Genomic DNA, 15,309 nt, shown 5'->3' on the forward strand with positions numbered 1-15,309 from the left:
CCACTTGGTTTTTAATAATGTGATATGTTCTGGAAGTTAATTTAAATAAGGTCGTGTCCCATGTTTCCTCTCCCTACACTAAAAATTAGTATCTCTGGTAGCAATGTGTGGTGTGGATTATTCCTCCAATGGATTAATTAAAGGACTTAATCTCTGTGCCTTTTATTTTGTAAATTCAGACTGTTGACATTGTTATTGTTAACAATAGTCTTATGATTATAAGCAGGAAGACAGGAGGGCTCAAGTGTATGACACATAGGACAAAATGCTGTTCTGGCCAGGAACCGCACACTGAGCGGAACAGCAAGGGTACAAAATATTCTGGGAAAAGAGAAACGTTGCCATTTCTCTGCAGGGAGCTTCTGCCCATGCAGAAGTTACCACCAGATATTGGCAGCCCTGCCAGGAACAGAAACATTCCCAAAGCCCTGTGGGTGAGTTTTGAGGGAAAGACAGCAAATCATAGGTTTGAAAGTTTGAAGAGAATATGGAAGAGCGACAAGAGGAATCGAAGATTTACATTATGAAAGAGGTTGTGAAACTGATTTGGGAATAATAACTTTCCTCTCCATATTTCTCAATTTTCCCCAGGTGAACTAGAAAGTAGTCCAGCTTGCTTGAAATTGGAAAGATCTTCAGAAGTATGTTATGTTTTCATATTTAATCTATGAGAGTGCATAAATATAAAGTTCATGAGATGTGGGCATGCATAAATAGCATGTGTGTATGTATTATTAAGTGTGGGATTACAGGTATTGCAGTTTTAAAGCATGTTGAGTAACACCAGCAGCTCACTGGCTCTCTCAGTAATACTAATGTGAATAATAGAACCAGAGAAGTAAGAAGAATAAACAAATTAATAAACAGTACTAAATAAGAGCGGGTAATTAAGTATACTGTTAAGAATAACGTAAAGGAGTAAATCTTCCACCATTTTTCTTATTCATTTAACATATAGATATGTTATATAGCTGCACAAATGGAGCATATACCTTCTCTGTATTTTTTTTTAGCAATATAGCACCCATAAGATAAACTAAGGATGGTAAAGGGGTGTGGGGAAGACAGGAAATCTTATTCCTGTCTAGAGTGCTTTGTTGTCTAATTCCTTTTTTACTGCACTTCTAGAACCCTGTAACAGAGAAAGCTGCTAGTGCTCGGAAGGCATAGATACCATCTTACCTGGTGAGTTAGATGGGGTTTTTGTGTGGGTTTGGAAAAGTTCATGGTACACCAGAGAAGACCACGTGGGAAAATCCCTGTAAAAAGTTTGTAGAAACCCTGGAGCAGCACAGCATGTGCATATGTAAGTATTTAAACCAAACACAGAGTTGCAGTAGCCTTGAACAACTCTGAAACCAGTGGATGTTTTCTTCCTGAATATGAGAACAGTATTTTGTCAGTCTGTTTTTTATTAACACAAACAGGCTAGTGGTAGTGACATAGGTAGTGACATAAGGTGTATTTACGATAAATAATGGACTGCCAAAGGGGAGAACTGTGCAAGGGACAACTTTCATGTGTACTTTTTGATGATGCATGACCTACCCTTATTCCGCAGGCCTTTTATCATCTCTACACGAAAGAAACATGTTTTAGCCAAGTTCATGTGGACTTGATAGCTCTATCTTTGTAGCTTTTTCTACAGTACTCCCCAAAGGGCTGATACTAATATGTAGTCAACCACCTTTAGGCCATTGTTGGGTCAACTTGGACAAAAAATAGTAGTTTCCGAAACTTAAAACCCCTGTATCGGTGACAAGAGAAATAAAACCAAGTTCAAAGTCCAGGCAAAACAGCTGGAGATGGCTGGCAGTTTCGGTGGCAATGTGATGCAGATTGAATGCCTCGTTCAAATACGGTCTCCACAGAGACTTGTTGACAGCTTGCACTATTTTTGCTCTTGGTGTTGGTGTTCTGCACTTTCAGAGAGATCCGGCTGCCCATAAAGGTATGTCTAAGTCAGAAACTTTAAAACATTATACATAACACAAAACTCTTCTAGTTTAATTCTAAAACTCCCCTAGAAATGGATCTCATGGGGTCAGGGAAGGGAAGGTCCTGGTGCCACTGTACTCTGTGTGAAAATTACACTGTGAGCTCTGCACCAAGAGTTTGCCCCTTCTGCTTGGAAAAATGAAGCTGCAGTTCTTTAAGAATATGTTTTTTTTTTTCAACTCCAAATTTCCAATATGCAACATTAACTTGATGTATTAGGGTTAAAATTACAAATTCATCACCTAAAGAGAAATAGATCCCAAATCTATCACCTGAGCTACACTGCCAAAAGCAGATCCTGGTAACTGAATTGGCTGTAGTCATCTTTCTCCTTGCTGAAGTTCAAGCTTTTATGTTATTAAATGGTTTACTATGCTTAGGTGATGTGCTTAATTTAATTGTTTTAAGGGACTGCTTGCTCTGGTTTCTTTTTCAATTAAGTGACCACTCTAAGTGCATTTAACAGTCATTGACAATTGTACTTTGAATTACAGATCTAGTTATCCTTACACTGCTCTTTATCCCCACAGCAGCAATAGCTCCAGAATCCCATTATTAAGCACAAAGTCAGCTTTAATTTTGCAATTAAAAGGAAAGTAATTTGATGATGCACACACAGACCAAGGGGGCACGTGTGTGCATGTATAAACACTGGAGTATCGTATGGAAGCTCTTAATGAAACCCTTATGATATGAATAATACTCAAGTTACAAGTGCTACAGCTTATCTGTTATGTGTGGTAGGTGATAATAACTCTGCCATTCAGACAAGGCAGGAAAGCAATTTTAGTAAACATAATACCTGAAAGCAATTTTCAAATCATTCCCTGAGTTCTAATGTAATCTCCATAACAGTTAGGTTATTTTTCAAATCCTATTTCTTTCCTACCAACCGTGCTGCAGGTTTCCCCCCATTTGTGCTCCTACCTTTTCCAAAGGTTGAAATGTGCCCCTGCATCACTTTTCTTTGTCTCCTTTTGTACTATTTGCCTATGGACAGGGAAAAATTGTCCTTAATCTCTATGTATGGTGGGGAATGCTGCTTTCCCCCTTCTCTTTAAGTACCCACAGGGACAATCCAGTCTTTCACTATTGTAATTACTGCATCAGACAGTAACAGAACAGTATCAATATCATTCTAAAAGACATGGTTTTACTATCCTGACATAAAGGCCTTAGACTATCAAAATTCTTCTTTAACCATGCCAGGAATATAATTGAAAGCATATTTAGCTGTATGGATATAGAAACCTAGAGGAATTTTGTTGGTCTTGTGGTTAGCTAAGGAAAGATGTGGAGAGACGTTTAAACCAAGCGTTTCTAGAAGCCATACATACATGTTCCTGAAATTTGAGAGAATATATTTGACAGTAACACTCACTTTGAAAGCTGGGTATGAGGTTCTTTAGGATTGTTCTTGTGTGCCTTTGGCTGCCTTGGTAATACTTTTGGAGAGAGAGTTTTGGTCACTGTTCAGGATTTGCTAAGGGAAGACAACTTGGACCTTTTGGAAGTTGATGCACTTCTAGCTTGACTGCAACTAACTGCTCTTCAGGTGATATTTCAGCTTAGCTGAGATTTTTTTCCCAAGCAGAACCTCCCTCCAAAAGCTGCAGTCAATGCAAACTTTCCTTTCAGATCAAAGTGAATAGACTGGCTCTGTGTTATCACCTGACAACATTATCATTGGGAATATTAAGCTGTCAGCAGCAGATCTGAAGGAATCATTTTCCCAATCTGTAGTGAATTATAGGGGATGGGAGTCTATCACACATAAAAGTCTTTCCATTTTCTAAGTCTGCCTAGTTCTAATACTTTCAATCTGACCTCAGGCTGGATTTCCCTCTTGTTTTAAATCATGCTCAAGACACAAGACACCTTCTAATAGCTTAGTTACAAGATTTGTAACAATTGAACACGTTTGTGTATGTATTTATGGTATTTTTTACTTTAGATGTATTTAAATCTGTATATACCAAATATATGGAGCGAGCAGAGTCTTTTTGCTGAAATGCTCACTGCTGCCCTGTTATATACCTTTCCTTTTTTGTTGAATTCCTGATTAATATGTTGTTTGCTGCCTTAATGCTAACACACACATCATTTGGGACTGAGTGTGGGTCAGTGTCAAGTGGAACAGGATTAGGATGTGGGAGGTTGCTAGCATTAATGCTTAGCTACTAGGATTAGGATAAGGCTATAATTGAGCAGTTCAACTAACCTGGGATTCATCAAGAGATTTGCAAAAGTAAATTACAGTGGTCAATGAAAGGAACTTTTAAACTATCAAGGCAATGTGGTATTACAAAGCTCTAATTGCAAAGAGGGAGGGTTAAGCACTTACCACGTCTCACATGTACAAACGTAAGATTCTTTGCTGGTCTTGGCATTGCAGTGTGTGTTTCTGATTGTTTAGAGATAGAGGGACAATGAGATATGGAAAATGTGTTTTGTCTAAAAAAGTTCAAAAAATGGCAGAGACACAATAGTTTCTAATGGAATCCCATTGGAGACGCTATCTGATGGCATTTGGAGGGACTCAGAAGTGACAATAAAAAGTAAAATATCTCAAAGGACCTTTAAAAAGGTGTTTTAACTGAATTAATAACTGCAGCAATCCACTATTAGCCTAGACAGAATTTCACCAATTTCTCTAATCCTGCCAATGTGTAGGCTATGGAGGCAACACTGGCTAGAGCAGATACATCAAAATCTATAAATGGTGCATAGGCTTTGTGGTGGTCCTCTTGACAGGGATGATAAGTGATAACAAACCATAAAGGTGGTCTCCTTTGCATTCACAGGTCACCCCAAAGCTGAAATGGTCCACAATGGTGATAAATTCCTAAAACTGGCATCCTGTTTTCATCCAAATCTGCATTCCAGCCACAGTGTAGTTGGCATATATTAGTGCAGAGAGAGCAATTTCATTGTGCAATTTGTCTTGGCTGTGCTCATTTTTTTTGGGGGGGGGTTGGGGAATGGGAATGAAATAACAGCTTTTGATGACATCATATCTATGGCCAAGATTAAAACTGCTCCCCTGTGGGGTGTTGGTGGGATTTTTGCTCTATCAGCTTTGTGGACATGTATATTTGTGCTGTACTGGCAGCAGGCCCGTTTCTATGATTGTTTTATGGGGTGTCCAGTGTTATTAAGCCTCTCTGTGTTTTTTCCCCTTTCACTTTTTACTCCTGAGCTGCATTTCTGTAACCAATTTGCATTACTTTATGCTCAGTTTCACGTGCCATGTGTCAGCTGAATTGCACTTCACATCTAACGATTCAAAGCCCTTTGAATCCTTCTTGGTGGCTATACTGTATTTACTTCTCACTCGCTTGTGTGCGATTGAGGAGTTTAACAAGTTTTCAACTGTTTTCCAAGACTGAGGACATCTCTGCACAAGGTAGATTAAAAAAACCCAACCTGTAAAGACCCAAAAAGGGAACATTTAGGAATAACTAGGAATGCAATTTGTACCCTGCTGTATAACAATCTTCTTGTGTTCTGGCTTTTATGTGCATTCAGCAATTGCATTATTCTGTTGATTTATGAGGAAAAATCCCCTATTCCTTATGTCCTTGAAATGCATCACACAGATAAGTCTTGATGTTGTCTCAGGAGAACCAGAGGGGTACTGAAATATACAAATCATTAATAAATTATCATCATAATAATGTCAAACTGCTTCATGCTGGTCTCCATGAAATCCATAATGGGCTTGAGGTTGTAAAAATATGTATCTTTTCTTAAAGCCTTAAAATATTTTTACCATGGTTTCTGTTTTAATTTAGCCACATTGATGCATTTCTAAGGTTCAATAAAAATAATGTAATGATGTGGGCTCTATCCCATTCCCGGAAAGTATAAATTTCTAAAGATTCAGCAATATCACCAAATCTGACCTCTTACTTTTCATGGGTTCTCTTGATTCCTGCATGGGCCACCCATGAAGTTGCCCAAATGTGCAGTATTTTGTCTGAGGGTTTTGTGAGCTGCTTTATTTGGGAGTAGAATAGGTATATCCAGTATGATTCCTTCTTTTTATCCCCTGTTTCTGTAAAGCACAGATAACAGAGATAGACGGGAATGACTTAATTTTGCTCTTCCATCCAGCTGAAGTCAACAGAGTAAAGATGGTGTAAATAAGGTCAGAGTCAGGCTTTTAGTCACGATAAATTTCCTTATGCTAGTGGCAGTATGTTCAGAATGCTTTGAAGTGCTGGTTTGTCAGAGTTCACAACAGTTCATTTCAGCTCCAAATAAAATATTATCTGACTTTGCTGGCTTTCCAGCACCAGGCGATGTAACAGTAGAGCTGTTCTAATTCATTTTATGAACCCAGTTCTCTTACACTAGTTTCTTTATTGGAATTCATACAGAGCTTTCTTTAAACACAGCTTTTCACTGAAGAAAAACAAAAGAGTGTTTATATAAGACAATAGGGCAGACATCATTTACTGTATAGGGTTGATATTGAGTTTATGCAACTAAGACAAAGGGAAATGAACACCCCCATGTGGTATAACCTCTGCAAGAGTGTAGCTTTGTTATTTTAAGGCTTGAAATGACATACCTTTTAGAGGTTGAATTATTGAAGAATATACTCTACAACACATACTTTGTTCTGCAGAATGCAAGCACAATAGTTTCCTTATGTTTTTGAATTTAGAATACATTCAAAGCACGACAACTGCCACCTTTTCTGAAGTAGTTTGCTATGTAGCATAAAATCCCAGTTCTGTGACTTAAAGAACTTTCAGCAATTGGGGAGATTTTATGGGGGGATGTCTAACAATGTCAGTACTAAGGCTTGAAACAAGCCCAATTCCGAGCAGAATCCCTTTAACATTCAGCTTAATTCTGATGTCTCTATCCTCCTTCCTTCTCATCGCCTGCTTTGTGATCTTCTGAGCAAAACAGCCTCTTGGGGCTTTTTCAGAGGTTATGAAGCTGTGTGCAAGAAATGGTGAGGACAAGGAGGAATTTCAGGACCTATGTACATGGAGGGATCTAATGGACTGCAACTTTTCCACTTTTATCTTCCAAATCTTTATTGTTTTACAGTTAAGAAATAGCATCCTGAGATAACTGGTTAAAGCATAGCAAAAGATAAACTAATCTATTTATTAATAGGATAGAAATGAATTTTTCTCTTAATACTTTAGTGGCTCCAAAAAAGTATATCTGACTGCAAAAAAATATGTCTACTATATGTTAGAGCTGCCAATCATGCAACTCTATAGGACTGACCTCACTACAATGCTGCTATGAAGTTAGAGTAAATCCAAACAAATTAGTGAACAGTGTCTGCAAGGTAAAGAATTTTTTCCCATGTTTATATGTTTGTGAAAAGATCTATGTTTAAAAAAGAAAAGTAAAGTAGTGGAAAATAAATCTGAAAAGAGCTAATATCAGAGAGGTGAAGGATAGCTATAGTTGTGAGGCATGAAGGTGATTTGGTTTTGATGCAGACAAGATTGCCCATCTCTGGCTTCCAGAGTCATATCCAGGTAGTTGCTCAAGTGTGATCATTCTAATACAAGCAGGGATGAGGGGAAAGGAGGCAATTAGTTAGTTTCCTCTTAGGAAGAGTCCTCTGAACCACTTCCCTTCCTTTTGGTCTGAAATAATCAGTGTCTTCTGTCCTGCAGGTCATTAATTTACTATATAAATGACCTTCTGTACAGAGGTTAGGGTACGTCTTTATGGGTACCTCAGGAACTAACATCTAAATCTGAACGTGTTACTTGGTCTAGTCTGAGTTCAGTACCAACTAGATAAATCATATTTGAATCAGCAATGTTGTATCTACCTATATAAAGAACACATTTTCCAATGTGAAAACTCTTAGAATCTTAATAGGGTAAGTGGAAACCTGTGGCGGTCATCTAGTCCGAAAGCAGTCAGCTAATGCAAACCATTCATGACAGTTTTGTGCAGTTTATTTATTTATTAAAAAGGAGGGTGGGGAAAAGGGATATTTAATATTCTCTCCTGTTAAGGCTGTATTCCTCAGGCATGGGTATGAAAGCTCCTGTTTGTGTTTTCCAGTAACTGTGATGGACCTTGTCTATCCTTTGAGACAAGCGTTGGTTAGAAAGGCAGAAAGACATTGGCTGACTATCAACAAATAATGTAGCCTGCAGCTATCTTGCTATATATTACCTGTTAAAACATTGTTTGGGTTTATAGGGGATGGATCATCTGGTTCAACTGGAGATTAGAATTACTGCCCTTCCCCACAAGCAAGAAGTGTCTATATATGAATGACAGTGGAGTAGTAACCCAAGCAAACTACGCAAGAAAGCCATGCTTTACTGAGCTTTCTCAGAGTATAGAATTTGAGTCTAAAGAAGACATGTATATAGGGAATGTTTTCTTATGAGGGATGCACAACATCTAACAGTGCTTCAATTGCTAACAATTAACTAGAAATGTATTGACTGAAATGTACCCAGAGTGTGCATCTTTCCATTAATAATTTTGAGTTTTCTCAAAACAGGCAGATTCTGCAAAGCCATTTCACAAATCAGCTCCAACTTGGCTATTTATTACACAGAATTTGCAGACTTGGATCTTAAATATATATGGAAGTCGTGCTTGATTTCTATGGAATGAGAGAGTAATCTCTCAATTGTTCTCATAAGGGCTGAATGCTGAATCTTTACCTGTCAGCTGCCTCCTAACCAGCTACAGCAAGTTTATTTTTAGCCAGTGAGAGACTGAAAGTTTCATTTTGAGAACTTCAAACAAAGTATAAATCAAGATCGTTTAGTGATAAAAAATCTTGGCTGGGGACTTCTATTGGCTTTTCTATACAAAATACAACATCAGGGTTCCTTTTTTTTTATGGGTACAAATGTTATTTTTCACTGGCTGTCAGAAATGGCCTGTTTCAACTTCTTATACAATTGACCATTGTGATAAGTCAGTGAGTTTATCCTTTTTATCCATTAGACTGAATAAACACTGGGATTTTGTTCATCTTTTAAATCCGTTATATGGCATTTCCCAGAGGAAGTAAGCATTGTATTTACTTGTGTGGTAGCTCTTAGAAATACGGCATTTGAAATCATCCCCCTTTTTTTTTCCCCAAAACCCACTTCCAAGAAACTAAGGGTTTGGCTTTATATAAAGGTTTCAAGGGCTAAAAAAATTCCTTGCTGTGAATCCATACTCTAAATTTAATTAAACACAGGGCTACTACAAGATTAGATCAGGAGATTGTTTATATTGACAATGCTTTCCACAAAAAGTTTTGACAACCAACTGCTGAAAATAGCTGCAGAAAACCACCAATGAAAACCAGCAGTAAAAAGAATCTCCAAGACTAATTCACACAAGAGTAAAGAAGGAATAGCTGAAGACGCTATCTCAGCTTAGATTAATGCCGGCCTCTTAGTGGAATAATTTCTTTTGATGATCGAAGGGAGCGTTCTTGATGCTTTATATGCTTTATATACTTGCTATTTTATATCTATTTAAAGCTACAACAGAGAATTGAGTGTGAAATACTTTTTCAATGTGAGCCAAACCCTGTATGAGGACTGTACAAAAAAAAAAAGAGATTTCAAAGAGGCACAATGTGTGACAGGTATTTCTTTGATAAAGTCTTTGAAAAGCTGAAACAAAACAAAAAGATGGAGGTGCCACAAAAAACAAATACTTCATTAGGACCTACCAATAGTGGTATTAGGTCCAGTGATGTTGTCCTTGGTGTTTCTAAAGGTCATTTGACCAATAGCTATTAAAATATAAAAGTGTTAGGAAATATTTCTGTCTTGGTGTTCTGTCAGATTGAGTGGAAATTCAGTTGCCTAACATAAATATATTCTGCCTTTTGAGATACAGTTCAAAGCCAGAATACTCTGAAAAGCCTTGTTTTCTTTGTCTTATGTCTTATTTACAATTCCTATGAAGGTGTCTCAGATGTTCTTGAACATCCTAAATAGCATGGGGTGCTTACATTTAGGCAGCTGACTGCTGTGCTAAGTTATGGACTGAACATTCAGAATTTCTCTGGAGCAGAGCCATAATCAGGAAGAGAATTTCCATTTGACTGTCTGGCATAGTGTTAAAGAACCTGGTCAAGTTTCTTCTAGGAATAGAATCAAAATAACTAGAGCGTGGCATCAGCTAAAGCTCAAATATTTGTTCAGTTTCTTGTGAGGATTGAGCATGTCTTTGGTGAATCCTATGCTGGAATGGTCATTCTGATAGCAATATTCTTGAGAGAAACTGGTTAGCCAAAAGGTATTTTATCTTGAACATGTGTTTAACTTTTTCAGGAGTGAATGTGAGTAGAGAGGATTAGCTCACTGGTAGGGTAGGCCTGGTCGTCTTTAGCTTCTAAAACAGAACAAAAGGACTGACTATTATTAAGACCACATTTCAATTTCTGTCCCTGCAATGACACGACAACTTTAGACTTTTCTTCTGCTTAACAAGGTCTTCAGAATTATTCATATTACCAGTTATACTGCATCTGAACATAGATGGTGCTAGTTTGGAAACCAGAAATGCCGAGTTCTGCAACAGATTTTTGAGATCCAGTTGGAATAAAGTGCTAAAACATGTTGAGTACTAGAGCCTTGATTGCTTTGGAAGTATTGACCATTACCAAACTTTGCACACATGTAGTTTAAACAGTTTTAATATGACCTGTATCCAAAATAAAAAACATGAAATTCCACTTGAAACCTAAGTTCATGTTTTATCTGTGGTGAAATGAATCTTTGCATCTGACCACAAACAATTTTCTTTCTTCTTGCACTTTTGACTCATTAGAAAAGAATCATTACAGATACTTCCTTTTTTTTTTCCCCCAATAACTCAAAAAATCAGTTGTGTGCATAGTTTTGTGTGAGACAGACCCAAACTAATTCCAAAAGCTAGCAAGTCCCCAAGTACATAATATCTCCAAATCAAAACCTCTTGCATCCTTCTTAGGCATGCTTAGATACCTCTCACTGATTTCATAAAGGGAGAGAAAATAACAAAGAACAGAAGAAAACTGATATATGTACTTACAACATGAAAAGATGCTGAATGCAAAAGGTGGGATTTACAAAAGTACATAAGCGTAGCAGGTGTCTCAATTGTTTTAGTAAATCATGGACACCCAAGCTGTCCACAGACCCCAGGGCAATGAGGTGCAGATAGATTTGAGCTGTCTCCAGGTGAATCTGCAAAAGAACAGTGATGATACTGCATTGCTGGTAAGTTTTAATACCTTTAATGAGATGCTTATAAGCCTTAATTTAAGTACTTAATAGGTGGGTTGCACTACCATTTTACCTGCCTATAAACTGAAGGAGACCCAAGATCCAATTCATTGAGAGTTAGGATACGTTTGAGGAACTGAGCCACCCAAGTCAGATATTTCTGATATTTAACTCCAAAGGATAAAGGATTTTTACTTAATTCATTTTCATTCATCAACAGCTGCTAGAAAGCTGTGTTAGAGCTTCCAAAATATGAAGTAGGAGTATGCTGTAAGCTGACATAGAATCTTTTCTGTATTATTGGTATCATCAGTGCCTGATTAGGCATCATATATTTGCCATCAATTAATTTAGTCTTTCTCATTCTGATTTGATGTTTTAATGTGCTGGCATGAGAACTTAATCAGTCATTGCTGGGATAAACAAATACGATAACTTTTTAGACAGAAGAAAGAATTCAGACAAGGCCAGTGCACTTGTAATTCAAATATTATCTGTATTTAACCTTTCCTTGCATAGGTTAGACTCTCATATTATCCTCTCAAGGATTTTATTCTTGTTTTCCTAAATAATTATCTGGACTACCTGACTTTGTGCTTGGCTATCAAATTTGCTGAGTTAGGAACACTGAGGAAAGGTTAATGTGTTCTCCTGCAGATGATTATGTCAGAATGGGCTAAGTCTGTGAAATATAAATAGCCAGAATGCCAAAGCAAATATTTCTATTCCCTTGAACTCATTAACAAATGTTTACTTTAGATGTGATAGGATGCGAGCTATTACTGCAGAATGGAAGAGATGGATAGATTAGGATGGTGGGAATTCACATGTAAAACAGGTCAGTATCCATTGGAACCTAATACTTCCTTACTGAAAACTCAAAAATGGCTTAATTTATGTACACATTCTTAGATACAAATATTTTATTTAATATTTCATCACTTACAGGTAGAGGTTTCTTCTTTCAGTCCTTTCTGAGTTTCTATCCTGAATGGCAATAAGGAAAATCTATTAAATGGCTCATATTTCATGCTAAAAGGGGAATGACAGCAGTAATTCAGCACAACCAGCATATAGAAGGGTGAACATCATGTAGAAAGTCATGTAACTTATGGAGCTTAAAGTTAAAACATGAGCAGCACACCAGAATCCAAGGAAATATCTGGTGCATTTTTGTTTCTTTCCAAACTGTAAGTCTGATGTACTTTGTTAACAGAGTGAGCTGCCATTCAGTCTCAATTAAACTGCCAGAGCTGTAAGATAATAACAGCAGGAAATGCTTGGAAGATAAATTCAAGATGGTAGCTACAATGGGACATCTCTGAACTGATTAACTATATTGTGAAGCGTACTTATAGTAAAGCTGAAATAGACTTTATTTTTTATTAAAACAAGTAGTAGAAGAAAGCATCTTATCTCACTTCCCTTCCATGCCATACCCAATACATTCACTCTTGAACTTACTCTGTTTATAGCTTGCAAGGGACAAGGTTTATTTGAACTGATTATGTTTTGAGTTCATGTGGGTTTCTGCCTTCAACTGCAGAATGTACTCCACAAGTTCTTGTGTCACTCTGCCTGGCTATTCTTTTTGTTGCTGTGCCAGGGTTTATCACCACTCACTTCTGGATAGTGTTAATGGTGCAGTCACTTCCTCTCTGCCAAACAACCGTAACATTCACCAGACTTCCCTGCATGTTACGGAGCAACTCAAGTATCATTACCTGAAATGGACAAAAAAAATTAGAAATAAAAAAGTTAATCCTGTTTATAGAAGGAATTTTGATAGATGCTGAACACCCTTTTGACAGATTAATGCAAGGAAAGTAGTCATTTTGGATATCTTAGCAGAGTTTCAGCTGAGTGATGCTTCACAATACTCAGATTCTAAGAAAGGATTTGTTATGAAAGCTCCTCATTTTTGTTTTTTACTGCAACAAACTGTATTTTAAAGGGAAATGAAAACCAAGCTAACAAATGATGGAGAGGTGAAATCAGTGATGAGTCATTGCCCAGTGCAGTGTCAGCAAATAGTGTGGTCTGGCTGAGAAGAGCAATTCTCAACCAACCACAACTCCCAAGTCATCTCCTCCTTGTAACACACGAAATGTTATTAAGGGGGCCACATGGGAAGAGGTGGGAACTGTGAAACCTGTCAGTAGATGCCAAAGCAGACAGAAGTGTTTGTATATATGCAACTGAAATTCTGGAAAAAAACGTTATTTTGTAGATTCCTGAGAAACAGAAATAGCTGTAGAACTCTGGTTGAAGATAAACAGTTTTACCAAAACTAATTTCTTAGCAATTGGTTGAAAGATAGCAATGTTTACCTTTGGAAAACTACCACTGTGCTGTCAACTACACCAGTTAGAGCAACTTTCCAAATATTGCATCTCCTTATTCACTTATGCTTGACTCCATGCAAGTAAATGGCTCGCATTCCTTACAGTTGAAGGGAAAGGTCATAAGTCAGAGCCTTCTAGTCCTCCATGGTACTGGATCAAGCTAGTTCAATACACTGTCCCAGAGAATTCACATCTTTCCTTTTGATATGGGATGGAAGATCAATGTCTGAGGACATCTCTGGGTATACTAGCTTTGTTGCAGAGCAATCTCCATTGTGTGAAGAACAACAGAGGCCAAAATCCTAAATGAGAGGTAGATAACTCTTCTGTGATCTTCCTATTTCTTTTCCAAGATGGACTGAAATGGAATTTCGGTATGTTCAGAGAGGAAGGTTATTCTAATGCATTCAAATTTTTAAAGGGAATTTTTCTCCTGAGTTTGGGCTGGAAAACCCATCCCAGACCAAAGAAACTTCCTAATGGGAATTTTGTAAATTACAACCTTCCTCATAAAAATACTCTGTCTGACCAAATCTGCATCTCATGAATTTGGCCAGCTCTATTTTGGAAAGCCCATTACCATTCTTTCTTCATGCATTCACCAGTTATTATGTCTAAGGGTATGAGAAGAAAGATGTTTCTGCATCTCCGGAATTTATAGCAGCTCCTGCATTACTGTAAAGTGGACAGGTCAGTAGACGTCAGTCAGAGCTTGCAGAACCGAAGGTCTTTATCATCAGCTTGAAGCTTAGATGTGTATACCTTGCAAAAGCAGGTCTAAAGTACGGGAGGAAAAAAATTGCCCACCTTCACTGCTCCTGTTTTGCCACCTCATTGCCACTTCTGACTCATTTCTAACAAGGCACTGGCATCCTTTTCCCAGTTCAACCAGTCCATGCCAGCCTCCTGGGGAGGAAGAGATCTGATCTCCAGAGAGTTTACACAGACTGAGAACCCAGCTTGGGAGGCCTTCATTTGACCAAGTCTGAACTAACAAAGAGTGTGCCATTTAGGCAACCCAGGGGCGATATGCTGCTTTAAACTGCTCTGATCTTCAGCCAAAAGGGGGACTTTTGACTCTGTAAACTCAGGAACCAGGATTTTTGAAGGAAATTAAGAAATGTCTCACAACGAGTTAATGCTTATAGTGAAATATTAGCGTTCATTTTCTTCAGCTCCTGTGGAAAAACTCTCAGCTTTAATGAATAAAAGGAGCTAAATTTACTGTTTTTCACTACACAGTAGCACCTGGGTTGGTGTGATTTACAACCAATTGTCAGCTTATTCTATTGTGTTTCCTTTTTTTGGTGAGTTAAATGGGAGTTTAACATATTAAACAGACGTTGCCTGATACGCCTACAGAGCTTGTTGAACTATTTAAGAGTCTAAACCCCTATAAAATGACAGTGTTCCCGAGTAATTATAGATAATTATGGCTGAATATTTTGTATAAATTTAAGCAACATGGTAATTGCTTTTACTAAGTTGCAGCCTCAACGTAATACCATGTTTTAGTAACTAGACCTTTACTGTTATAAGCTTTAAATATTCTGGCACTTGTCTTAGAAACAAAATTATGTTTGGCAGTGAGATTTTGTGAAGAGCTATATGCAATGAAGACTTAAATGCATAATGTTATTCATGAAGTGTCCTTGGATCCTTTCTTCAAATGAAGAATGGTCCTCAAAGTCAAAAACTGATCCATATCTTAAGGGGCATACAGACAGTGTTTGAGATTA

The 15,309-nt window shown here is 37.6% G+C and overlaps 1 long non-coding RNA gene across 1 annotated transcript in view; it reads left to right on the top strand.

The window, feature by feature from the left end:
- Positions 1-352: 352 nt before the first annotated feature.
- The window catches only part of LOC133218086 (uncharacterized), an 82,171-nt gene continuing 67,214 nt past the window's right edge, over positions 353-15,309 (top strand). The window contains exon 1 of the long non-coding RNA XR_009727047.1: positions 353-434. This is a non-coding gene — a long non-coding RNA (uncharacterized LOC133218086). The remainder of the gene's footprint in view (positions 435-15,309) is intronic.

Source organism: Neopsephotus bourkii, unplaced genomic scaffold, assembly GCF_033783945.1.
Source record: "Neopsephotus bourkii isolate Nb327-2 ecotype Australia unplaced genomic scaffold, CSIRO-AGI_Nbou_v1 NB_1189, whole genome shotgun sequence".
NCBI classification, from domain to species: Eukaryota; Metazoa; Chordata; class Aves; order Psittaciformes; family Psittacidae; genus Neopsephotus; species Neopsephotus bourkii.